The 27,143-nt window shown below is 41.2% G+C and overlaps 1 protein-coding gene across 8 annotated transcripts in view; it reads right to left on the bottom strand.

The window, feature by feature from the left end:
* Positions 1–785: 785 nt before the first annotated feature.
* LOC309644496 (adenosine 5'-monophosphoramidase HINT2-like) overlaps positions 786–27,143 on the bottom strand; it is a 137,769-nt gene continuing 111,411 nt past the window's right edge. For 3 of the 8 annotated variants that reach the window (XR_014254453.1, XR_014254455.1, XM_082428241.1), the window contains one exon: positions 786–3,109. The gene's annotated coding sequence lies outside the window, so the exon portion shown is untranslated. Of the gene's footprint in view, positions 3,110–16,500; positions 21,378–27,143 lie in introns of those variants that run through there. The other 5 variants (XR_014254457.1, XR_014254454.1, XR_014254456.1 and 2 more) reach the window with 5 other exon arrangements.

Here is a 27,143-nt window from a genome sequence, read left to right as displayed (position 1 = left end):
TCAGTCTCAGCATTACGAGCTGCTTATACTATGAGGGGTGCACGGGAAGTGGGTCTGACTGACTCAGCATCCCTTGCTCCTTTTTTCTTTTTTTAAAGTTTTAAATTTTTATTTAGTTATTTATTTATGGCTGTGTTGGGTCTTCGTTTCTGTGCGAGGGCTTTCTCTAGTTGTGGCAAGCGGGGGCCACTCTTCATCGCGGTGCGCGGGCCTCTCATTATCGCGACCTCTCGTTGCGGAGCACAGGCTCCAGACGTGCAGGCTCAGTAATTGTGGCTCACGGGCCTAGTTGCTCCGCGGCATGTGGGATCTTCCCAGACCAGGGCTCAAACCCGTGTCCCCTGCATTGGCAGGCAGATTCTCAACCACTGCGCCACCAGGGAAGCCCCCCTTGCTCATTTAAGGGAACAGTGGACAAAACTGTCCACACTTTACAGTTCTTTTTCTCTAACCCTCTCCTTTCTATTAAGCCTGTAGAGGCAACTTTACATAAGGTAAATGTGAATATGATGTGTTCCACTGTATATAAGTTATTCACAGTCTTGCCATCTCTTTACCCATAGATGGTAAATTCTGAATTGTTTTTATTTGGCTGCACTGAACATTTGTGTGCATACTTAGCTTAGTATATTATTTTTCCTTGATTTTTATAAGATCGAGAGTGTCTTATTTGACTTTTGTATTCTCCTCTATCATTTTCCTATATTTTCTTTTTTATCCTTCTAGTTTCATGGGAGTTAATATACTCTAACCTTCTTTCTTTCTTTTTTTCTTTTTTTTTTTTTTTTTTGTATATTGCTCTTCTCAGTGGTTAAGGAAGTGACAAGAAATATATAGGGACTCAATAAGCACTAACAAAATAACAAGTTAAAATAAAGTTGAAAACTCAGATCAGACCAGATATAATTCAATATTCCTAAATGACTTAGACAGTGGTTTCCAAAAGTTGGTCATGAGCTGAATAAATCAAAATAATCAGGGAGTCTTACAAAAATACTAAGTGCCAGATTTCAGCCTGTAGTAACCAAATGGAAACTCTGGGAGAGAGGCCCAGATGCTCCCAAATTTTAAAGTTCCCCCAAGTGATTCTGACACAAATTTCTCAGATAGATGGTAGCTTTAGGTCTTACAACAAACGGATTAGTAATTATGTCCCCTGTAGGAAACAGCACTAGACAGTGAGTGGGGGAATTTGGGCCAAGGTCATCCTCTGCCTCTGAGAAGCTCTGTATCCTGTACTCTTGGTTTCCCAAGTTCGGGCTGGGAAACGGCAGCATCAGTATCTCCTGGGAGCTTGTTTGAAATGCAGTATCTCAGTCCCACCCTTCACCTACTGCATCAGGATCTGTGTTTTAACAAGATCTCCAGGTGATTCCTGTGCAGCTTGAAGTTGGAGAATTGTCCAGACCAAGACATTCAGCTTTCCCTGGGTTTCATTTGGAAACAGATGGACTTGAGCCAGATGGTTTCAACGTCATCCTCCAGCCCTACCATTGCATGATGACCCTCAGAGTGAAGATGCAAAGGGGAAATATGATAGAAAGTTCTGGGTAGGATGCCAGAAAAAAATTAAGATTAGATACACACATACACACACTTCTTTTTTTTTTGAACTTTAGAATTTTATTCATTTTTTTATACAGCAGGTTCTTATTAGTTATCCATTTTATACATATTAGTGTATATGTCAATCCACACACACTTTTATAGCAAACATTTGTCTAAGAAAAATCCATATCCCATGATATACACACCGTCATCTGAGACCATGAGGACATGGTCAGTCCCTTGCTGGGGATGGGAAACTGAGGAAATGAGGAAGGTTGTGGACAACCCGAAGTCCCAGGGCAAGTCCAGGGGAGAGGAAGGACTGGAATCCAGGTGTCTCCACTCCCAGCCCTGGACCACCCTGTCTTGTTGTCTCAGCTGCATCAGGAAAAATTAAGAAAATAAGAGCAGGACATAATAACAAAGACAGCAGGTGTTTATAGGGGGTGGTATATGGACATGGCTCCTCAACTCCATCCTGGAGCCACTTTAGTCCTTGGATTATTATTTCAACATTAGGGCCCCTATATTCTGACAACCATCCTTCTTTCCCACATCTCCAGCCCTGTTCGATTTCTTTTTAGGGAACCAATGTCAAAAGAATATACTCTTCTAGTTCCCAAGAGTCATATTTCATGAATCCTGATGGGCACCCTTCCTTTCCAGATTCCAAACCTTAGTCTCCTGTCATTTATTCTTTGCTGGGCTCTCTAGATAAGTTATGTGTATTCCTTATTATAAGGTTCCCATGTCAGGAATTCAGACATTTATACACAGAGCTAAATACAAATATAGATTCATTTATTCTTTCTAATTCCACAAGAAATTTATAAACATTAATAACATTCAAACACTACATAAATATGCAACATAAAAAGTGAAATTTCCTCGTCTCACAGGCCTCCAGAAACAACCACTGCCAACAGAGTGGCCTTCTCCATTGTTTTTAATTTTTCTTATGCATAACATTTTAAAAAGCAGGGTTATATCACACAAACTATTTTATAACTTGCTTTCTTGACTTTACATCTCTTGGTCATCTTTCCAAGTCAATTTATAGTGGTCTTTCTTCTTCCTTCTAATATCTGCAAGGCACTCCAGCATTTTCCCAACCATGGATCTGTCAGTGGACACTCGGATTATTTCTAATTTTCCTCTGTTCCAAACTACACTGCACAATAGAATATCTAACACCAGGAGCTACACGTGAAACAGCAAGGTCTTCCGTTTATTTCACTTGCTGACTGTTGGTTTTTCTCTCACTGCATCTTTGGTCTCCAGTTGTGATAATGGTGGTAGCAGAAGACTGGATTTACTGGAGGGTTCAAAGATTATAGAATTATGACTCCCACTGTCAGAATCCTGCATGGACTCTCACTGGGGTCCCTCTTCCCTAAGGGAGCCCCTTGCCCATATATATGCCATCCACCCCCCACATCCTTGCCTCTTAAGCGATGGGGAGCTGGTGCTTCATTCCATAGGGCTCAGGTGCTGTCACTGGGACAGTCCGCAATACAGACAAAGTCACCAATCTTGAAGAGTCTTTAGTCTAGGAAGGATACTAGAGAAGTAAACAGAGGAACAAAAATTTCAGATGGAGATATGGTATGAAGAAAATACTACCAGGTATTGAGATAGAGAATAACTGAATGGGAGAAGGGAAGGGAATTTTTCAAAACCTTTTTTGAACAGGTAAGATAATCACATGGTTAAAAATTCTAATGTATTTTAGAGATTATTCCATTTTGGCATGTAGATTCTTTTTTATAACTGCATAGTATTTCACTATGTGGATGTACTATAATTACACAGCCAGTCCTTTACTGATAGACGTTTAGGTCATTTCCAATCTTTTACCAACCAATGTTGTAATGAAGTATCCTGGACATGTGTCATTTTACACATATGCAAGTGCGTCTACAGAATAAGTTCCTAGCTGTCAATTCACTGGGTCAAAGGGGACTTATAATTTTGATAGATATTGCCAAGTTGTAGGGCAGGGCTCAGCAAATTTTTTCTATAGAAAAAGTAAAAGTAAATATTTTCAGCTGTACAGTCCAGACAGTCTCCGTTGTTACTACTCAAGTCTGCCATTGGAGCACAAGAGCAACCATAGAGCAACCAAAGAAATCAGCATGACTTAGTTCCAATAACATTTTATTTAAGGACATGGAATTTGAATTCTATATAATTTTTACATGACACACAATGTTATTCTTTTGATTTTTTTTCAACTATTTAAAAATGTGAAAACTGTTTTTAGCTCATGGGCAGTACCAAAACAGGCATCAGGCTGGATTTCACTCACAGGCTGTGGTGTGCTGACCCCTGCCATTTACATTACGCGCCGCTACACTTGGAAGTCTGCATTCACCTACAGCACTGGCAACACCAGGCATTACCAACTTTCAAGTCTTGCCAATTTGACAGGTGAAATTGTACCTTAGTTTAGTTTAGCTTTACTTGCATTTCTCTTTTCATAAGCAAAGTAAATGATTTTTCTTATCAATTTCCTTTTGTGTAAACCATTCTATGTTCATTATTTAGTTGATATTAGTCATTTTCTTGTTGGTTTGTGTGCCTTCTTCATAGCATACAGAAACTAACACTTTGACAAAATTACAATATTTTTCCCAGTTTGTCATTTCTCTTTAACTTTGATGTTGGTGATTTTTACTGGCTACAAACACTTTATTTTTAATCAATCTTTGATTTTATGTCTTACAGATTTTCTGTCATCGTTAGAAAGACTTTCCCCCTTCTATAGTTATAATTTTTGCATTTTCTTATATTTTTATGGTTTCTTTTTTAACATCTAACTATTTTATTCATTTGGAACTTATCATACTGTAAGGTGTGATGGGCTATTTAGTTGTCCTAACCTAATTCATTGAATAATCTTTCTTCACTGACTTTAGATGCAACCTTCATCTTATTTTAAATTCTTATGTGTATTAGGGTCTATTTCTGGAGTTTCTATTCTGTTCCAATGATGTTTTCTTATTCATACGCATGTACCATACTGCCTTAATTAATAAGTTTTTATAAAATTTAATAGTCACCACTCATTATTTTTATTTTCCAGAATGTCATTATTAATTATTTACCTTTCTAAATAAATTTTAGAATCAGCTGCCTAGTTTTAATAAATAATCTTCTTGTTATTGGGATTACATAAAATTTATAAATTAAAGAACTGGCATCCTTATCTTATTTTCTTCTTATCTATGAGCATGACTTTCCATTTTTAAGTCATCTTTTACATCTTTCAGATCATTCATGTGCACTCCCAAAATTGTTCATTTATGTCAAAATATTTTAAAAAACAAAAAAGAAAAAAACCTCTGACCTTACATGTAGTAAAAGTACCAGTTAGATTACAAAGGGGGAGTGAAAATTATCCAGGGGAAAAAAGCTAGTCTGAGATACCCAGACACGAACCCTTATCAGAGAGAGATGCTGTAATTAATTAGTCTAACTCACACTGATGCAGGTTTCGGCAGGAATCGATTTCAGCAGAAATCGTCTTCCTGCTCTAAAATCTGTTCTGTAATAAAGAGAGATTTTCTTCCTTTTCATGTACTGAAAAAGAATTGGCATTGACAGCACTTGGAATAAAAGAATTTTCTAATGGTAAGAAGATTCATGCATGGATGGATGGATGGATGGATGGACAGACAAATACCAGTTTATTGAGGGAGCTTTAATCTCTCTGTAAGTCTTCTGTCTATCCCTCATATGAAATATAACTTTGGTTCAACTCAACAAATATTGACAGAAAGTTAAGACCATTAAAATGGCCTTTCAAGATTTCTTTCAATTCCAGGATTCCACAAAGGCATATGGAAAAACAAAATGTTATTTTGTTTTCCTTTCTTATTTGTTTTCTTCTCTTTATTAACTGAACACAACCCAAAGCAAATTTTAAAAATTAAAATTTAGTAAGCAAGAATGTTGTTCTTAAATGCTTTCTCTACTGTGGTTTCTCTTTAACTGATCTCTTTCCCACTGGATCATAACACGACTGGCATAAAGTGTTGCTGCAGATGGAGAGAAAATAAATTACTGAGCTAAATCCCTGAATGTATTTATATTTCCCAAGTAGCTTGTGGAAATGCTACGTGTCATGGAGGGCAGGGGAAGGGATGTGTGTTGGGGGAAGGGTGGATGGTGGGTGGATATTTTGTTTTCTGATTTTTAATGATGCCATCTGAGTTTTCCCATGAAAACTAAAATATGGGTTCAGTTCACGGACACATATTCTCCACTAAAAACCCAGGGTCCAACCCAGAATCATTGTTCTGGATCCTTCAAATTTGAGCCATTATCATATTTATTAATCTCGCTCACATCTGTGTTGGAAATTCCTTGAACTAGAAGGAAACCAACCCAGGTAGAGTCGTATTATAACTAAAACTCTCCCTCATGCTTCTGCATCCCAAACTGTACAGCTGTCCTTCCAAAGTTTGCTCTGCATCAGAGCAGACCATGGTAACACATGGGAAGCAATGGGAGACAGTAAATAACCGCTAGTCAAGGACTTTGGTCCCAGGGTGACTTGACCTTCATTTGAGGATGTGAAGCACAGTGCAATGGACCGAACATCTGTGACCTCCAAAAATTCATATGTTGAAACCCTAAGCCCAATGTGATGATATTTGGGGGTGGGGCCTTTGGGAGATAACTAGGTCATGAGGGTGGAACCCTCAGGAACAGGGTTAGTGCCGATATAAAAGGGATGGCAAAGAACTCTCTCATCCTCTTCCCACCATGGGAGTACACAACAAGAAGTCAGCAGTCCGCAACCTGGAAGAGGGCTTTCAGAACCTGACCATGCTGGCACCCTGATCTCAGACAACCATCCTCCAGATTGTGAGAAATAAACGTCTGTTGTTTGTAGGCCACCCAGTTTACAGTATTTTATTATAGCAGCCCAAGGCGACTAAAATGCATGATCTCCAACTTCCAGGCTAAAAATACTGACATATTAGCACCAAAATTGCCTACTGCAAACACCTGCAACTTCTGCTTGTAGACTTTTTCTGGTACAAAAGTGTTAGGGATTTCTGTGTATTAATTTTGTATCCTTCAACTTTACCGAATTCTACCATATGATCCAGCAATCCCACTCCTGAGCATATATCCGGAGAAAAACATGGTTCGAAAGTATACATGCACCCCGGTGTTCACTGCAGCACTGTTTACAGTAGCCAAGACATGGAAGCAACCATATACTCCAATATAAAATAAAAATTTTTTTTAAAGTGTTCGGGAGTTAATGCCCTCAATAGCAGCCCTCGACCAGTGACTGAAAGGGATTGGTGGATAAATACCCCAACTCCCTCACCCCTCAAGCAGGACCATCTGAAGCACATCCTATACTGAGTTCCATTGCTAGTGGAATTAAGCTCCAGCTGCCCACATTGGTAAATATCTTGATGACGCACCCCTTATGGCCTTCTTTTACCTCCCTGTCTCACTTTTCTACCCCCTTCTAGAGTTTCCTAGGATCACCTCCCAAATAAATGACTTGCCCTGGACTCCTTGTATCAGGGTCTGCCTCTGGGGAAACACAAACTAAGACAGACCATGTCCCCCAGCACCGTGCTATATACACAGATTATGCCTTTAAAAAATGACAGTAAGCAAATGGACAAAACAGAATGATCTAACATGGATTTGTAACAGAACTGAGAGGAAGATGAATGCATGATTTTGGAACAGCCTGTTTCCTCTCTCTGGCTCTGTTTTCTTTCATCTTAGTGCTCACTCATTTGCCCAAACCCTCCAATCTAGCAGGCTGCTCTGTTTGAGGTGTCATAGACATTCATGTGCATTCTCACCTCCGTGCTTTTCGTGCATGCCATTCTCCTAACCTAGAATGACCTCTCCACACCTCCTCAACTTGTTCCAACTGCCCCAGTCCTTCAAGACCTGTCTCAAGCTTTGCTGCTTCCACAACACCTCTTGTGTCACAGCTAAGAGAATTACAGCACTCACAGCCTGTAATTGCAACTCGCTGCTTAATCATATGCTTTTGTGTTGTCTCTAACTATCACACACATGGCCATCTTGTCTCCCTAATTGAATTCGACTTTCCTTGAGAATAATAATCACATCTTGTACCTCTCTAGTCCTCCCAGGGCCTAAAATAGTGTGGCAGATACAATTAGTTGCCAATGTATGATTTATGCATTTAAGCAATAAAACACAAACATGTGTATGACCAATAGTAATGAATCATCTTTAATGGACTTCAGAAAGGCCTCTTTCGTCTCATGCAAACTGCCTGGCAGATGAAGTTATCTGGAGCATCCTTCTTGGTAATCTTTTCCAGGGATTCAAAAAAAGACAACAGGCCACAGAACACCTTGGTTTATACCCACAACTTCCCCTCATTGGTTTAAAGACATCATAAAAGATAATGCGTCTTGCTCATAAATAAAAAGTACTTAAATGCAATTTTGGCAAAATGTGTCCCGGGGTAATTAAAGTTTTTTTTTTCTTTGTGACTGTTGCTGTTATAAATAGACCATCTTAAAAAAAAATCAAAAAGGGAAACCTTTTAAAGGCTTACTTCAGGACCTGATACCCTCCCCACTTTATTTTTCTTAGCCCTAATGCCAAAGGAAAACAAACACTTATCAGTGTGCTAATGGTGTTTATTCCCCCATCTGCTTTGGAAGGGCGGCAGTGTGCCAAGTCCTGAGACAGTCCACCGAAGCACCAAGGGAACAGAGGTCAACTCCATTGTCAACTGTACCCACCACTTATACTTTGAAGTCCATGGAAGTGTTCAGGATCCTGAATTTCTTTTCCCCAGCTCTGTGTCTTTGTAATATCTAAACAGTTTTTCCCAGGCCTGGTGGAGATTAGGTCCCTTCCAATTTGCCTGTGAAATCATGACTACCTTTATGCCCCTCTAAAAACAGCCTCATTGAAGATAGTCAAGAAAAAGCAGAATGCCTCTTTGTTTCTGCTTTTTTCAGGATTCTGACTCCCAACTGCTCTGCTGGAGCTGCCCTCCAGGGATGCTTTCGGCCATGAAGCTGGAGCCACACCTGTCCCCACACCTTTTTTACACCATCTCCCACTACACGGTACCCAGCAGCTGCTCGGGAGCAGTAGAGAAGGACTGTACTTGTGTTTTTCATCTTCTGGCAAGTCATCCCTTACCCAAGCAAAATTCAACCATCCTGTTCAGATAGGAGGTCCCTGAAAGATCCCAGGAGAAGAAATGAGCATTTCCTGCTATTTTTCTCTCTCCCTTCCAAGCAGCAAAGCATACAGAGGAAGTAGCTCTACTTTCTCCAAGTCTTAGCATTTTTGGCACCTACACTGGAACACATGCCCAAAGCAATCTCATCTGCAGCAAGATTATCTTTTGGTGGTGATATAATTCTTAATGCACCTCAATGTATTAGCTGCCCCAGTGCCTCCCGCGATCCACTGCAATGAAACCTCCCTAATCTTGACAATGGATGTCTTTACAATCACTCCAACAAACAAACAGTAATTAGGAAATGGAATCTATTATCATTTTAGACTGAGTTCAACTCATCTGTAAGCGGCTCTCGGTGAGCGGGGCAGACTTGGTGCCGGCCTCGACTTTTGCTGAAATCCCCTCAACACACAAGAGTAGTAAAAGGGTAAGGTTAGGTAGGTTTTAGTTATAATCATCCCTCTCATTTATAGAGAACGTTTTTTTTTTAGTAACCTTCATGTCCATTATTTTATTTGATTCTCAAAGGAGCAGGCAGGATGGCTTAGTAGTTAGGAATGCTGGCTGCAGATGCCTGAGTTTGAATCCTGGCTGGAAACTTACTGGCTTTGTGATACTGAGCAAATCACCATGCCTCTACTTTCTTATCTGCAAAACGGGGATGGTAAGCATACACACCTCATAGAGGTAAATATATCTATATCTATATATCTATATATCTATATCTATATATCTATCTAGAGAGAGAGAGAGAGAGAGAGAGAGAGCAAGAGACAGTGACATGTGGAACTATGCCTGGCACATAGTGAATGCTAAATAAATTATTATTATTATTATTTTCTTATTTAAATATTACAGCTGATGTCATAAAGACTCATCAGATTCCATGCCTGGCCGAAGCAATTCCTTAAGTGAGGAGGTCAGGTATTGTCTTAGTTTGGGTTCTCTCAGAAACAGACCATGAGAAACATATTTGTGTGCAAATACACAGGAGGTGAAGAACCAGCAGAAGCAGGAAAGTGAAGGAAGCAATGAAGGGTGTGCTATGAGCAGGTTACCACTGTGGTCAACCAGGCACAATCCCAACGGGGTCCCTGTGAGTGACTTTGTAGAACACACAACACACCTCAGAACTGTCCCTCTGAGGGAGGATGCAGCTGGGGAGTTCATCTGCTAACTCCATCCCTCATTGTCAAGGGCAATTCTGGGGCTATGACCCTGCAGTGAAGACTTCCAGCCTGTCCCATGCCTAGGAGAAGCAGCCTTGCAGGACCAGATGCACTCAGGCTTAGAGATGCAAGAAGCTCTCGGCATATACTAGAGCCATCTGCAAGTGACCTCCTGGCTTGGGCAAAGGAATATGAGCCGGGCAGGGACATCGGTGACTACAGGGATACAATGCAAGTCTTAGAGTGCTTTGACTCTCTTGTGCATCCAGACAGAACCAAAGCCAAATGAACTCAGCCAAGAACATCTCCTGAATTATCTTCTGGAGAAGGATACGGTGTGATCTTTCCTGGTAACTCGTCCCAAAGCTTATCAAACTCTACAACATCCTTACATAATATCAAAATTCCCTTTTGGTGAGTCTTTTCTTCTACATTTCTTTTCAACAGGGAGAGAGAGTAAGGTTGACAATATATTTTATTTGGTAAGACACAAAAAGAAGCCATGATATTGCTTTAGAGCCTGCTAGGTATGTGGAAAAGAAAATGTTCTCTGAGATGAAATGCTCTACTCTGAAAATGTGATAACCTATTTGAAAATGACTATCTTCAAATAGGTTGATTCCTCTGCACAGGAGTAGTGCCACAAATATGCTTTCTGGGTCATATTTTCGGAAAAAGTAAAGTTTGCAGTAACTATTGTCAAGTTGACAAGTTTACGCTTGAAAGATATAATGCGCACCTGAGCCCCCCAAGGCAAGTCTCAAGCCAAGTTCTTTAACTTCATCAAATACCCTCCCTTCGCTCCCCTTCATCCCTCCAGGCAGGGCTTTCATTTCATCTTATTACCCTTCTTCCCGAAGGAAAAAAATCCAAAATCAATTTATAAAAGCAAAAACTTTCATCCACCATCCATTTCTAAATAAAGAAGGAATACTGAAGCAAAACAAACTTATCACAATCACTCTCTTGGATTTCTAAAGCTAAACCCTCTAAATGTGGAAAAGATACAGTCAGTGACGAGGACATGGTAGATTCTGGCTTTTATTTAGAAGGTCAGTTAAGCCCATTTCCAAATAGGCATCTTGGTGTCTTTATATGCAGAGGGCTTGTTTTCTCTATATTTGGGCAAAGCCCTTTGGAGTAACTGAAAACCACCACCTCTGAGGATGAACTGTGATGTAGACCAGAGAAATCTTAGTTGAGGTAACTGAGGCCAGAGATCCACAATGAAACTGTACTGTACTGCTTCATTTTTCAAACTTACACATTTTCCTAAACCCTTTTCCTTGGGTGATTTATGTTCAGTTGATTTTGCTACAGGCCTGGAATGTTTACACAAAGGCTTAATAGACATTTACTTTGGAAGTTACATTGTGAGATAGAATCAAGAAATTGGCCCATTGCCGGAGTCAGAATGGGAGGCCACCTGGAAGTTAATGATCACTTTGTAAAGACCAGAGGCATGTAACAGAAGGTTCCAGAAGAGTGAAGACTTCATGTAATAACCACATTGCACTCAGACATACACCATTGGAATGACTGAGGAGAAACCCAAGTTCCATAGAGGCATCCACAGATAGAAATATCCAGGATTACAATCACTCGACATCTTAATACTTTAATATCATATTTTGTAATGCATCTTACAGTTTATATATGCTTTTATGTAACATCTAAATTAATGCTCTCCAAAAGATACCGTAACCCCAAATGCCAAATAGTCTGCCTTAAATATTTGATTCATGCAGAATTTACCTTTGAGGCACATAAAAAAGAATTATGGCCCTCACTTTACAGATGTGGAAACTGAGATTCAGAAAGCCACTTGCATACTCTGGTTTCTCTTCAGATCGTATAACTCTTTCACCTTTTACTAAAGATTTCCATGGAGAGAAACAATTCTGAGCCTTTACCCAATTTTTTGAGGCCTTGCTCTTGCAAGGCTTACAAATGTGTACGAAAAACAGACAGTCGTTTACCTCATTAAGGCGCCTTGTTATTGCTAATTTCCTCCACTCACTTGAAGTGCTTATCTTCAGAACACCTAATCTTTCTTACGTGCATTCTCACTTTATGATCTTTGTTCTTTTCCCCTGGTGTTTTTTTCCTCTTGTCCCGCCTTGGCATCCTGGAATTCCCTGGCTGTCCAGTGGTGAGGACTCGGTGCTTTCACTGCCGTGGGCCATGTTCAATCCCTGGTTGGGAACTAAACTCCTACAAGCCACGCAGCGCAGCCAAAAAAAAAAAGAAAGCCACTTTCTCTAGATTACATGATGTCTAACTGGTAAAAATCACAGACCTTTAGTAACATCACCATGCTTCCACAGCTCTTTTGATTAAGCTATTAGTTTTTTCTATGATTCAACCAAGCCCGCATACAGCATTCACATTACTGGGCTGAGCATACAGAGGATAAAAATAATATGTATGAAGTTGAAGGACAGGGAGAACTACTACACAGGGTTAGAAGTCAGAACAGCGGCTCCCTCTGGTTTAAGAGGGGTAGGTATTGATAGGAACGGGATCCAGGTGAACTTCATGGAGGAATAGAAATGTTCTCTATCTTGATCCAGGTGGTGGTTACACAGGTATATAGGAGACATAGAAATTCAACAAACTATAGCCTTCAAATTTTGTATTTTACTGTATCCAAACTATGCCTCAATCATACCCCCTCAAAATAAGGGGTAGAGAATGAGGGCATGATAATGGTGTCATATGTTCTAGAATAGAAGGACAAGAACAGAATAAATAGTCCTTACCCTGGAAGAGCTTATTTATCAGACCAAAAATAGAAAATGCAGAGATTTCCTCTTCAGAACAACTGAATGTCGAGGACTGCACAGGTATAGGTTTCTACACTCGCTTATGTTGATACTCGTATGTTTCTACACTCTTTCCTATAGAGCCTCCTCTTGCTCTGCCTCCTACCAGGCCCACTTCAGCCAACAGGCACCACCTCTGCTTGGCAACTACACTCCACATACCTTAGAGGAAAGAGAAGAAAATGCTGAACGGGTTGCCTTGGTAACCAAAGCTTGTATATAGCTGGCTTTTTGGCTCTGTCCTCCTACTTGTCCCACTCTCCTAATTCCCACCACTCCCCCAGAGGCTGTTCTCCCGAAACTTCCAGCACCTTTCTGTTATGCCATCCAGAGGTTGGGCAGCCCCTCCCCACCAAGTCTCCTTCTTCTCTTCAACTTCTGACCTCTTATTCTGAACTTGCATAGTTGTTTGTACCTGATTTTTAGCAGGCTTTAGGGTTTCTAACCCATGGTCTTGTACGAATCTCAAATCCCACCTCACTGTCACTCTGATGGGACATCCTGATACAATTCCCAGCGCAGCTACAAAAACTCCCTCAAGGATGGAGAACTCTTCCCACCACTCCAAATCTTTTAAGTTAGATGAGATTTACCAAACTGTTAGTCACCGAAGACAAAACTTTATAGTCAGGGCTTAGAATACCACCCATCAGAAAGCAGAGAAGGGAGGGGGGGTTTCTACTGTGAATATCATCACAAATTGGACATGTACTTTCCATTGGAAGCTTATGCCCAATGGCAAAGTGGGCATTTCCCTCTCTCCCCTCAAGACTGTCCTAATTTGAATAGCCTGCTTTGGCTGCCAATTTTTTGTTTTCAAAGAACCAAGAAGATGATACCTCACAGGCGGTTCTATAAGAAAGTCACATCTGGGCAAGAATTAAAAATTACTTAGGAGCCAACGCATGATCCATACTGGGACATGGCTCCCAGGTTGACCCATGCCCAGCTCTTTCCATCATACCATTCCATTCCCAGCTCCCGGTCCAGGTTCCCAGGGTAGTCACTGAGCAGCAGATCGTAACAGTGGTGCATTGGGCAGGTTCCATTTTTTTTTTTTTTTTTTTTTTTTTTAACAAGGAGAGTTAAAGGAGAACCTGGCCCAGGGTTTAGACCAAGTATCCAAAACTAAAGCTCAGTAGTGAGAGGTAAGGAATGGAGAAAGCTGGTGAGGTTTCTGCAACTTGTATTACTGCCCTTGGGTTATTTCCAGGACCAGTATCTTTTTAAAAAAAAAAATTTATTTATTTATTTATTTATGTCTGAGCTGGATCTTTGTTGCTGCGTGCGGGCTTTCTCTAGTTGCAGTGAGTGGGGGCTACTCTTTGTTGTGGTGCGCAGGCTTCTCATTGCGGTGGCTTCTCTTGTTGCGGAGCAGGGGCTCTAGGCACGTGGGCTTCAGTAGTTGTGGCTTGCGGGCTCTAGAGTGCAGGCTCAGTAGTTGTGGCGCACAGACTTAGTTGCTCCGTGACATGTGGGATCCTCCCGGACCAGGGCTCGAACCCGTGTCCCCTGCATTGGCAGGCGGATCCTTAACCACTGCACCACCAGGGAAGCTCAGGACCAATATCTTGAGTATACGACTCATACAGTTGCATAGGGAGCCATGCTTAGAAGGGCTCCACATTTGGTTTAATGCTCTGGCATTCAATGTATATATATTGCTATGAAAATATTCTATGGGGCATAATGCTGATGGTTAAAAAACACATGTAACCTGAAAAAGCCCTGATCCATTGTTTATCAGAGGTAAGAAGTGATAAGGTTGGCTGAACTGTATTACAAGTCAATTTCTGGCAGTGGTACAATGAAGCAAAAAGAGGAATCCAGGCAATCTACTGAATAATAATCGTTTCTCTCCTTCCCCCAAAAACTAAGGGATGTGTTTCCAAAGAGGCCCCTTATTATTCTTTGAATTTTCTGTGTGTTCTCAGATCAGGCTTCTTCTAAACTCTCTCCTCTTCTGTAAAATCTTCCCTCACTATTTGAAAACAATTCTGAGTTTTTCCCTTTTACTATCTCCCCTCCTTTCAATAAATTTCTGAGCGTATAAAGGCTCTCCTGGGCCTTGTCAGCATGGGAGCCGAAGGGGGCTGGGGCAGAGTAAACAGAGAAGGGGGACCTTGGTACCTGGGCTCGGTGCCTGGCTGCAACCCTTTTTATCACCCACAGTGTCCTCCCGGTCCTGGAATTCACCACCACAGCCTTCCTCACCACCTTCAATTCTCCAGGTCCATTGCCTCCCCTGCCCCTTCACTCTCAAAGATGACCTTCCCACCTACTTCCCTGGGAAAATTGAGAACATCTGATGAGAACTCCCACAAGTTTCCTCCCAAACTCCTTAAGTTTTCTTTGGATCATCACCCAAACTTTCTTCCTTCCCGCCCATCTTGGGAGAAACTTTCCCCTGCCACATGGACCAGTTAACCCCTTATACCTGCCTCCTACCATGACTATGGTCTCTGTTTTCCCCCTCCACTGGCTATTTGTCCAATTCCTCAACACATGCTCAAACCTTCTCATCCAAAAGGAAATGAACACACAAATACCAATAACTCTCCAATCTCTAGCCTTGCTTTTTCTATCAGTCTCCCTCCTAGTCTTCTGCTTCCTCATCTCTCTTTATCCTTCAGTAAAACAAGTTATTGTCTGAATACCATCCAGTACAAAACTGAGAAGGCACCAAATAAATGGGAGGCCTGTTCCTTCTTCTCATGCATCTAGGCTCTTCCTCTCTTCTGTCCTCGAAATTATCTTCTCAAAGGCCTTGGTCTGCCACCCATCCTGGTTTTATTCCCAGCAGCACTCTCGCCTCTCAAGATGAACCCTTCTCTTCCTAGGTTTTCTGTGATGTTGGTTTCCCTCTGACTTGGCCTACTGCTCCTTTGAAGTGTCCTTCAGTGTTTTTTCTCTATTCTTTGTTCATTACTTAATGGAGAGTATTCCCCAAAATGCCAGCCTAGGCCTGTTCTCTGCTTACTGCACTGTCCATCTTTATCCCATGATGAATCTCATTGGCTCCCATCCTCACTGTGCGTTTCCCAAAGGTATATTCCTACTTCTGACTCACTCCTAAATTCCACATTACATCCCTAACACCTGCTAAACAGCCGCAGCTGCCTGCCTGACATCCTGCTAAGGATGGCCCACTGACTCCTCTAGCCTTGTTAACTAAAGCCGAACTGATGTGACACGAGGAACCACTTTCTAATTTTCAGGAAGCTTCTTACATGATTTTTGCTGGGGGTAGAAACTGGTGTCAGACTGAGGCTCAACAGGCCTATAGGTAGAAGAGAAAGTTGATCTTACCCGGCTGGGGGAAGAATATGAGATAGGAAACAAGGCCATATCCTGACCCAAAGCAGCAAATTTGCACCTACTTCTGTGTTTGGCACCAAATGTTGCCTCGTGGTCCTCTTAAAATTTACATTGTGCAAGACACTGATAACACATAGAGACATCACCAAAAATTAGACAAATATTGCTTGTACACATAGAGATAGAAAATTAAGTACTTATTTTGGCTGCAAGTCAAGGCACAATGGCATTGCATGAAGCAGGAAGTGATGGGGGAGGCTGGCTTGGGCACAGTGGATCAAGAAAAGCTGTGACCTCTTTTCCACTTATTGTTCATACTGTAAATGCTTTACTTCCATCAATTAAAAGGCCCATGTGGACTCCGTCCCTCCAATTTTTTGTGGGTCTGTTAAAGCATCTTTCTGTGATCAAGACTCACTTTTCTCGTTAGTGGATCTGCTTTTCCAATCACTGCATCCCCAATCCCCAAGGAGCTCTGTGACTGATATGCTCCTGGAAGACACAGACGCTAACATTTTCCTCCCTGATTTAAGAAAGTAAAGAAGAGTTAATAAATTTTTGGTTATACATGTGTCCTACCTCCCACCAGAGGGAAAAAAAAAAGTCTCTCTTTTGAACAAAGGAGAATGAAGGAAAGCTCCCTTCCTGCACCAGGAGCCCAGACTTCCCATCCAGGGCCTCCCGCTAATTCCAGGCCTCACCCTGAAATCAGGGAGGCCTGGGCCCTTGGGATGCTCACCGCCCCTCTCGGCATGATCTGCAGTATTCACAGCTTCCGCGTGTCCTAATCTATTCCATATTCCAGGAGGCTCTCTGGGGGGAAAGGTAATTATTCTCACACAGTCACTCCACACTTACTTTCTTTCCCACTCACATCCGCTTGGAATCAAGAGCAAGATGAGAATGGTGTTCTGCCCTCCCTGGTGCTGCGGGGCTCCTTGGCCTTTGCTTAATCAAGGCAATTGCTGTGGCAGGAAGCCATGTACAAAGTCACCTGCCCAGAAGAAAGCAGGGAGCTATGGAACTGCCTTCTCTCAGCTTAAAAGGAGCATCTGATCAAAGCCACACTGTAGATGTTAAAGAAACAGACAGAGTAAGAAGGAGCAAACACACTTAGGTACGAACAACTCTAGGGATGACTTCATGGAGAAAGTCACAACTAAATGATTCTATTACTTTCCCCTAACTACCATCTTGTATCATGTTAATTCAAAACTGTGTTAGTTTTCAGGTTCATGCACCAATGAGGAAGCTGGAATTAAGAGAAGACAACCCATTTGAGACATTTCCAGGGCTTGATAAAGCAAGTACTGTTCCCACCAACCTAGCTATTTGCCTGACTACTAAGTAAACCTAGATTTCTTAACTCTGCCAGATCCAATCTAACAGGAAGTCCTAACTCTACTTCGAGAATATCCCCTAAATCCAGCCCCTACTCACCTCCTTGGCCACTACTTTTTTAAATTCAAGGCACTATGATTTCTTGGCTGGAATATTACAGTTGATGGTCAGCAAGGCTCTCTGCCTCACCACCCCCCCACATATTTCATTCTCTACACCACAACTGGAGAGAGTATTTGAATACCCCACTTACTTTCTAAAGGCTTCCCGTTGGCCTCTTAATGAAATCTAAGCTTTCACCTAGTCTGCCTAATTTCCCTTTGGCCATCCTCTTCCCCCATCTGCACTCTCATCCCCTAATGCTCTCTCCCTTGCTCCCTATGCTTCAGCCACACTGGCCTCCTTTGTTGTCCTTCCATGACACCAGTCTCTTTCCCATTGTCTTGGATTGGATTTCCTAATAGCAGAGCCTGTGATGGGGATTCTTGTGCATGTGGTTTATTGAGAGACGGATCTCAGGACAAAACTGAAAGAGAGTGAGGGAAGCTGAAGAGGAAATGGGAAGAAGCCAAGCAAAGATGTGGTCCCCACTGGAGACCAGGCTGGCCAGGTGATCCCATGGCACCAGTTGAGACATGGGACCAGCATCCTGTACCGCTCTGTCAATCAGCCACTGACTGTGGCCCACCCCCCGAGGGAGGACATAATCTCAGGCATTCTCTTCCGGCTGAGGGAAAATGAAGTTGTGAGCAGATAGCAACCAACATCCACAGCTAGGGAATAGGTGCCTCGGCCCAGGGAAGGGGATCTAGGCAGAGCATCAACAGTTTTACTAGACCTGCCTTAGAACTTGTTTAAGTTCTGCCTGAAACGCCCTCCTTCCAGATCTTCATGTGTCTAGCTTCTCGTCATCGTTTGTATTTCAGTTCAAATATCGTCTTTTCTGAGTGGCCATTCCCGGCCATCCAGCTAAAGGAGCCACTCTGCTCTCCTAGTCAGTCAATATCATTATTCTGCAATATCCTTTTTTTTACTGTCTGAAATAATATTTCCTATTTAATATTTACTTATGTTTACTGGCTGTCTCACCTACTGGAACATAAAGTCCAGAAGAACAGGAGGACAGTATTGTCACCTACCTAGTGGTAAAGTCAAAAGATTCTAGAGTCAGACATCCTGGTTCAATTTCTGACTCCACCATTTACTGGCTCAATAAGCGTGAGCAAGTTAGCTTCTTACAATGCCAGATTACCAGGTTATTGGGAGGATTAAGTGAGCTGATGCAAGTGTTTAGAATAGTGGCTGATACATGTTAATCACTCAGTAAATGCTAGCCTAGAAGATGCCTTGTGAACGAATGAATGAATGAACAAAATAATTCTTTAGCAACTCAAGCTGCCACTTCACTTTGCCTATATGATGTGCCTCAAAGGCCACTGGCAGTGCTCTAATTTTTACCCTTTAAGGCTACACAAATTCTTATTTTCTTTCTCAGCCATCAGTAGGCATCCAAACTACCTAGATTATGTTTTGTTTCTTGATGATGCTCAAAACCAGCCAATATTCTCATCCTGACCGCACTCATTGCAAGTTCGTAGACTTGAAGGTTCAATTTCGGGGGCCGCAGCATGCTAAATCTTGAAGGCCCTCATCCCTCAACCATAAGCAGTCACTGTTCCAACAACCCTGGCCCATTGTTACCCTCAGGCCAACTCTACCATGTGATTAAATAAACTGGCTGCATCTAGAGGAAAGGAAGCTTTCAGTAAGCTTCAGCCACAATATGAGCTGTGGTTTTGTCTGTGGCCTGGATGAAATGGGCAAAGGAACAATTACTTCAACTCTCCTCTGAAAGAGAGGTTTTATGGGAAGCAGGAAACAGGGGCAGTCATTAAACAAATATAACCTGAGCACTTTCTGTGAGCAGGCATTATAGGGAACATAAAGATGAGCCATGGCACAGGATAAGATAAAGAATTAAAGACCCAGTTCGGAAAGTAGTTGTAATAGTGGAGGAGAAGGACACATTTTATTCATCTAAATTCTTTAAGGAGGCTATTGCATTTGCTTGGATGAAAACATCTGACAAGACATTTAGGATTTATGGAAAAACACAAGAACCAGTTTAAGTTACAGAACTGTTATGGGGAAACCAGACAATGTGTTGGTCCCTGAGGAAGGAGAAGGAGGAGAGCCATGCAAAAGTTAGGAGGGGTTAGGATTCAGAGGGAAGCCAGAGATGCCGTTAACAGCTCCACTTTGTCATTGACCCCAACCTTCAGCAAGATGCCCAATTCAACAATGAGGGAAGTTTTCGTAGAAAGCAGTAAAGGGTCCAGGTTTCCAGACTAGATGACTTGAATTGATACAGAAACCGAACCTATCCTGCAGGTTAGAGGAGATGGTGAAGCTGAAGGAATCTCAGGAGAGCACCTGCCTTGGCAGGCCATGAGATAGGGTTTGTGCGAAGTTAACCCAGATCTCCAAGGGGTCAGGAGGACTCAGCAAACAGGGGGGCTCAGCAAACATCTACATACTCTCATACTCAAACAACATATATCCACATTTCAATGACAATCTCGGTGGTCCCATTTTCAAACATGGCCTAGGATCTTCATCACATGCCCAAATCTCAGATAATGAACCATTATAAGCAACGGCTAAGTTTCCGAAATAGCACAGAGAGGGGCAGGCCCATGGAGGTCACCCAGCATCTCTTCTCCTTCATGTATTCTTCCTGGGTGAAGTGTCAAATCCCATCTGTAGTCTGAGGAATCTTCAGGCCAGTTCTCCCACTTAAGCTCTAGAAACTGCATTGTCGCAACAGTAGATAATAACCACAATGGCTATTAAGCACTTGAAATGCAGCTAGTACAATTAAGCAACTGAATTTTTAATTCAATTTAATTTTAATTTATTTAGATTTTTAAAATGATACTCAATTCAGTTACTGGAATGCTTTTAACTATGTTTGGAACAATTTAAATACGTGAATCTACTTTTTCAACCACAAACTTTTCAACTCTAAATAGAAATTTAGTTTCCAAATTGACGTGTGCTGTAAGTATAAAATATGTATTTGACTTAGAAGATTTAGTACAAAAAAAATTGTCAAATTTTCTTTTTTTTTTTAGTTTTATTGAGGGATAGTTAACAAATAAAATGTTAAAATGTACATCACAGTGATCTATGTGCACACTGTAAAAGAATTCCTACCATCTAATTAATTAAGATATCCATCACCTCACATAGTTCCTTTTTTGTGTGTAAGAATATTTAAGTTCTACTCTCTTAGCAAATTTCAATTATACGATGTTTATCAACTATAGTCACCATGTTTTACATTAGATCTTCAAGACCTTATTCATCTTATAGCTGAAAGTTTGTACCCTTTTACCTATTTCCCCACCTCCAACCCCAGGTCTTGGAAAACCACTTTTCTACTCTCTCTGCTTCTATGAGTTTGACTTTTTTTTTTTTTTTTTTTTTTTAAGATTCCACGTATAAGTGATACCATACAGCATTTGTTTTTCTCTGTCTGGCTCATTTCACTAAGCAGAATGCCCTCAAGTTCCATCCATGTTGTTGCAAATGGCAGGATTTCCTATATGCTGAAATGATACCATCTTGGATATACTTGGTTAAATACAAATAGTATTAAAATTAATTTCACCTGTTCCTTTTGACTTGTTTTAATGTGGCTACTAGAACACTTAAAATTCCATATGTGGTGTGCGTTATGTTTATGTTGGACAGCATGGCTCTAGAGCCATTTAGCCACATCTCCCCTTGGGTCTTTCACAAGTACCTTCAAAGTACCGTATCCAAAATTAAACACCATCTTTGGTTCCCCACCTCACCCCCAACCTCTTTCGCCTCTAGAATTGCCTAAATGCCTTTTTTCATCAGATTACACTGCAAAAAGTCTGGGAACAATCCTTGATGCTGAAAAGTTAGTACCACTTTCACTGCCATAGACCTTCCTCTCCGGTGAGGGCAGGGCCAACGTCTGTCTGCATCCATTCCCTGCAAAGCGCAGCATGTGGTAGGCTTTCAATAAAGACTTCCTAGATGAATGAATGAGCAAAGGAATGAATGATGACTCACCTCGGGAACGGTTGAGAGCACAAAGCACATGCAACAGACTTGGGCAGAGAAGAGACAGTCCAATGCGCTCCCAGAAGCTGCCAGCCTTGAGGAATAGAGGGGAGTCAGAGTCCCACGCACAAGGCCATGGAGTGAAGATGGGAAGATGAGGCTCTAGCGGCTCTCTACCTGGGGCGGGGGGTGCAGGGAGTCAAGATAACCAAAGCAGTCAGGAACCGCCTATGGATTAGGGAGGTTCAAGGTTTGAGAGCTGCCTCAATGAACCACGCCCTATTCAGCTTTGCAATGTGGCCTCGTGGCTGTGAAAAGCTGGAAGAGGATTGAGAAAGACAGCAAATCTAGGTCAGCAGGAGCCGTGGGTGGATTAAGTAGAAAGTTAGTGAACAGCCTTGCTGAGCATCCACTGAACCAAAGCACAGGTGGGTTAACAGGTGAAAGTGAAAGATGAGCTGGAGAAAGTCAGGCTCCCTCCAGAACAATTTAGGCCTGGGAATCTACTTTATCCTGCATAGGTTTCTCAACTACAAAGGGAAGTTTAGCATCCAAACTGAGATGTGCTGTAAGTGTAAAATAAACACTGGATTTAGAAGATTGAGGCCTAAACACTACCTGAAACAACAACAGCAGTGGCTGTAGCCACCATTTATATAGATTTAGATGGCACATACGATGTGTCAGAAGCTACTTTAAGTATTCTCTTTCTTCTCTCTTTTCTCTCTCTTGTTCTCTTTCTGAATGTATACACATATGTGTGAATTACATATGCCTGTGTGTATATACATATGTGTGTGTGTTAGCTTTAATCCTCATAGCAACCCTGTAAATTGTAAGCATTATCATCCCCATTTCACAGATGAGGAAACTGAGATCTGGGATTCAAACCTAGGCTGTCAGTTGTAGTCTACGTGTTTAACCAGCATGGTATTCTGTCAATCACAGACACTGTGGGGAGGAATAGAACCCTAACTCCAGGTGCACTGGGTAAGGCTTAGGGTCCCTCTGCCTAGTGTTCTGTGGCTGACAGGTTTATCCAAGGAGCATGTTTGGGACAAGGAGAAGAAACATGCATTATTCTCCCAGATTCTACCCACATCCATTCACTCCCGCAGTGGACATGTGAATTTTTTAAGCTCTCTCTCACTTGCGTTTCTATTAATCCTAGCCTCTTCTTGAGAAGAGAACTCTTCCACTCTTCGCTATGACTGCAAACTTAGAAGACACTGAAGGAAACTACTATCTTTAGAGGGCACGAATTCTGAATTAACTGAGGGCTGGAGTTGGGTCTTCCATTTCTGCCTCCTCGCACCTTCAGCTGAGGAGTGAGTCCAGGAAGCACAGCTTTGCAAGAGAACATGGAAGAGGACGCTCAACCGGCCAGCTTGGGGGGTGGGGGGAGTGAGAGCAGGGGGGATCTGACATAGTCGTAATCCTTACAGTCTTGCCCCAAGTCAGACCTGCAACAAGTAAATAAACAGACCCACTGCCCCTTGCCCTGATCAAGTCATTCTCAATTTGGGAGGGCATATTTTGCCAATATCTTTTTCTTCCTATTACATAACAAATGTGATGTTTGCAGTAATTTTAGAAAAACTAACTAAACAAAAAAAAAGGTGGGTGGCGGGGAGGGAGACACAGAATGAAACCTCTGGTAATGCCACTATCCCCAAATTAACAATTTTGGGAAAGAGAGACATGGAAGGGACATGATGTCCATCTTCAAATATGTGAAGGAGAAGCGTGTGGCAGAGAGACTTCCTTTGTTTCACTCATTATACCAGAACAAGAATCAGTAGGAGACTGTTTAAAAAAGGAAAATTTCAAGTCAATAAAAAAGAACTTTTTCTAGCCATTAAAGCTTGTCAATATTGAATGGTTTTGAGCTCCAGTTTAGAGAAGTAAAGACTTCAACTAAAGATCCCTGACCATCCATATTAGATTGAATGTGAAATTGATGACCTCTAAAATCCCTTTCAACTCTAAGATTCTATGTTCTTAATATCACTAATATATTTTCATTGCAATATAATTTACATACCACAAAATTCACCACTTTAAAGTGTACAGTTCAATTATTTCTAGTATATTTGTAGAAATGTGCAATCGTCACCATTATCCAATTCCTGAACATTCCATTACCCCAAAAAGAAACTCCATGTCTATTAGTAGTCACTTCCAATTCTTCCTCTCTCAGGCCCTGGTAGCCACTAATCTATTTTGTGTCTCTGTGGATTTGCCTATTCTGGACATCTGACATGAATGGAATCATACAATATGTGGCTTTTTTTGTCTTGCTTCTTTCACCTAGTGTAAGGCTTTCAAGGTTCCTCCATGTTGTAGCATGAATCAGTACTTCATTTTTATGGGCAAATAATATTCCATTGTACAGACATACCATATTTTGTTTTTCTCTTCATTTGTTGATGGACATTTGGGTTGTCTCCATTTGGGGGCTATTATAAATAATGTTTTTTAAATATTTGTGTACAGGTTTTTGTTTGGACATATGTTTTCAATTCCCTTGGGTATATACCTAGAAGTAAAATTGCTGGGTCATTTGGTAACTCAATTTTTAACTTCTTGAGAAACTGTCAGACTATTTTCCAAAGCAGCTGAACCATTTTACATTCCCACTAGCAATGTATGAGGGTTCCCTTCCATATCTTAGCCTATAGTTGTTATTGTCTTTTTGATTATAGCCATCTTAGTGGGTGGGAAGTCATATCTCTTTGTGGTTTTGATTTGCATTCCCCTAGTGACTAATGATTTTAAGCATTTTTCCATGTGTTTATTGGACATCTATATATCTTCTTTGCAGAAATGTTTATTCAGATCCTTTGCTCATTTTTTAATTGAGTTGTCTTTTTATTGTTGAGTTGTAATATTCTTTATATATTCTAGAAGATCATTAAGATATCTGACTTTCACTATAAATGAATTAATTTGAAACCTGGGAAAACTAGCTAACTTTCTAGGGGAAAAAATAACAAAGTTGAAACTATTTGAGATACAAAAATCTAACATGAATAGTCAACGAAGAAATTTTAAACATTTTAAATTTAAAAATTTAAACATTTATAAAGCTACTTCCATATCTTCCCTAAGCCCCTCCCAACCTACACTATCTTAAAATCCCAAAAGGCACCAGGATCAGCTGGTTTCAAGGATGAATTTTTTCAAAAAAGATTTCTGAAAACAAAGAGATTTTTTCCCTATACTACATAATATGTTCCAGAATCTAAAGAAAGGATATTTCCTAATTCTTTATGAAGAGAACATAAACTGATACCAAAACCTGAGAAAAGAGCCTATGAAAAAAATTATACTACAAACTTATTTATAAATATGGATATAAAAACTCATAAATTAAATACTAATGCATGCAATTTGGCAATGCATTAGATGAATAACAAATCATGACCTATGGGAATCACAAGGTAATTCAATTATGAGAAGTCAGTTAACATAATTTAAAATGTGAATGGATTAAAAAGAAAACCCTCAATATATTCAGAAAAGGCATTGCATAGAAACAACATTTATTTCCATTTTTAAAAAACTCCTTAGAACCTGAAAATTGAACAACAGTACAATACCACCTCACATCCCCACATAGGCTAACATTTAAACATTTGCAACTATAAAAAAGATGGCAAAGATGGTATGAAATAGAACTTTCATTTACTCCTTTTGGGAGTTTAAACTGGTCAAATCACTTTGAAGAACAATTTGGCAGTATCTAATAAAACTGAAAACCTATGTACTGTGACTGAAAAATTCTACTCTTGGGTATATATTCTAGAGAAATTCTTGCATAGGTTTCTATGCAGACTTTTCCAATTATTTCCAATGCGAGGCTCTTTAAAATAGGGGGGAAAGTCTAACTTACTTCAATAGGAGAACAAATAACTAACATTTGGTATATTTATATACTAGAATACAATATAACTGTCAAAATAATGTAATTCTCCCTATTCAGTCGTATAACTAGAGCTCCATACAAAACGTTGAGTGGAAAAAAGCAAGTTTCAGATGATACACACCTTGACATTTATGTCCTACTTCCAAACACAAAAATGAGCTTTATATGTTATTCATCAAGACATACATACGTATGTAAGTGTATTAAAATGGAGTGAAAAATATACGTGTTCAGTTCACATTTTCTTCTGGGCTTGGGACACAAAGAGCAAACTACAGGTGGAAGACAAAGAAACACCAGCTTTCTCTGTGTGCTTTATTTCTTTCATTTAAATTAGGATGATGCAAAGAGAGGAAAATATATCCAATCCCCAGTTCTGATTGGCAGATATATGAATGTGTGTTATTATTCACTGTACCTTTGGATAGTTTTCAAATTTCTCTGAACAAAAAAAAATCCCTTAGTAAAGTAAGAACACAAAGAAAGTCTGTCAGTATGAAAAAAATTATGTATATAAGTATATATATATATATATATATATATATATATATATTTCAAAACAAAAGTCAACACCCTTCTTCATGGTGAAACCCTAGAAGCATCTACATCAAAATTATTTTTTAAAATAAGGATACATGACTATTAATTAATATGGGTCTAGGGTTCTAACAAATTAACTTATTGACTAAAATTTAAAAGTGAGCATGTGGGAAGGTGGAGTCAAGATGGCGGTGTGGGAAGACACGGAGTTACCATCTCCCCACAACTAGGGCACCTGCCAGCCACTGCTGGAGGACTCTGACACCCAAGGAGATGGGAGGAACCCCAAAGTGAACTGGTAGGACGTAGGAGGACTGAGTGGGGAGGAGAAGTGGAGGCCAGACAGGATCGCACCCCTGAGGCCAGGGAGGCAAGGAGAGGCAGGCAGGAGGAACTCTCCAGGAAGAGCAGGAGAGGAGTGGAGGGCGATCACCTGGCCCACTGGGGCCGGGAAGCCTGCTGAGCTCCCAGGCCAGTACCCTGCCCTCCAAAGCCCCCTGCAGGTGTTGTGGGTCCTTGGGGGCACAGGAAGGAGGCTGAGGGGAGATCAGGAGAGGCAGGTGGGAGGGGCCCTCCCAGACTGGAGGAGCAGGAGAGGAGACAAGGGCATTTGCCCTGCCCACTCGAGCCCAGGAAGGCTGCTGGCCTCCGAGGTGAGGTCCCCTGCCCTCTGAGACCAGGGGTGGGGGGCACACCTGGGCCTTCTGTTCCTTGAGCCTAAACCCCACCCCCCACAGCCCCTAGGGGCTTTTCCAGCCCTGGGGGTCTGAGCATTGGCCCGGCCCACCACGCAAACCTGGCCCTTGTTTGGGCTCCATCCTCCACAGCCAAGGCCTTTCCACCCCCCCTTTTTCTTTTCTTTGCCCTCCTCCTCTTTTCTACTCCTGTGGTACTGATGTACCTTCTGGTTGTTGATTCATCTATATTTTTATTTTTATATTCTTCCTAACATATCTGTTAGTTTCCTAGTCTAATTTTATTTTTTACTTTGTTACTGTTTTTTGTTTGTTTTTGCCAACCCAGGCGGCTTGTGGGATCTTGGTTCATGAGGAGCCCAGGGTCAGGATGAAGCTCCTGCAGTGGGAGCTCTGAGTCTGAACCACTGGACTAACAGAGAACCTCAGACCCCAGGGAATATTCATCGGAGTGAGGTC

The sequence above is a fragment of the Balaenoptera physalus genome (genome assembly GCF_965194825.1).
Source record: "Balaenoptera physalus genome assembly, chromosome: 16".
NCBI classification, from domain to species: Eukaryota; Metazoa; Chordata; class Mammalia; order Artiodactyla; family Balaenopteridae; genus Balaenoptera; species Balaenoptera physalus.
This window is presented reverse-complemented; position numbering and strand designations above follow the sequence as displayed.